General features: G+C 29.1%; 1 non-coding gene across 1 annotated transcript; it reads right to left on the bottom strand.

Moving 5' to 3' along the window:
* Positions 1-300: 300 nt before the first annotated feature.
* Trnae-uuc lies at positions 301-372 on the bottom strand. The gene has a single exon. It is a non-coding gene; the product is annotated as a tRNA-Glu (tRNA).
* Between the last annotated feature and the right edge of the window lie 321 nt (positions 373-693).

The following is a 693-nucleotide window of genomic DNA, read 5'->3' as shown; positions in this document are numbered from 1 at the left end:
AAGATTTAAATTGAAGTCATTATTTACTTAATTACTCCCCCTGTTCAGGTGAATTTAGGAAATAAGAGGAAAGCAACTATTTAAAACTTATAGAAGAGCAATCAGTAAATATCACTAGTTATGACTTATTGAGTAAATAGCAAAAAATCTTTGAATTATTTTAACGCTAATCGCTTTATCTATAGGTATTCAAAAATAAAACTATTTGTGTATAGAATTGGTAATTAAAAAATTTAGTTATATCTTTTTCTTTACCTGCACAAATAAATATTAAAAAAAAAAATGAGAATAAAAATTCTATTCCCGTACCGGGAATCGAACCCGAGCCTCCTGGGTGAAAGCCAGGTATCCTAGCCACTAGACCATACGGGAGATGAAAATGTTCTTGAAATACCTCTTTATAACTTTTTTATTTGACGATTCCTATTTTAACCATGCTACTCTGCTATAACAACGTGTTGTGATCCAAAATTGGGACACGAAAAAATAAATAATGTATCAGCTAACTAGATAAAAACTCGGTTCTTTTAACTATGCATGATAATACTAGATCACAGTTCAAACATTTTTCAGTTACGTACGTAGGTAGGTACATACCTAATATTAATAAGTAAGTGTTAGATTAGTGTTTATTAGTGTTAGTTTAATTAAGATTCGTATAATTAATTAGTTTGATTAAAAAGATACCTACGC

This window comes from Maniola jurtina, chromosome 24 (genome assembly GCF_905333055.1).
Source record: "Maniola jurtina chromosome 24, ilManJurt1.1, whole genome shotgun sequence".
Taxonomy (NCBI): Eukaryota; Metazoa; Arthropoda; class Insecta; order Lepidoptera; family Nymphalidae; genus Maniola; species Maniola jurtina.
This window is presented reverse-complemented; position numbering and strand designations above follow the sequence as displayed.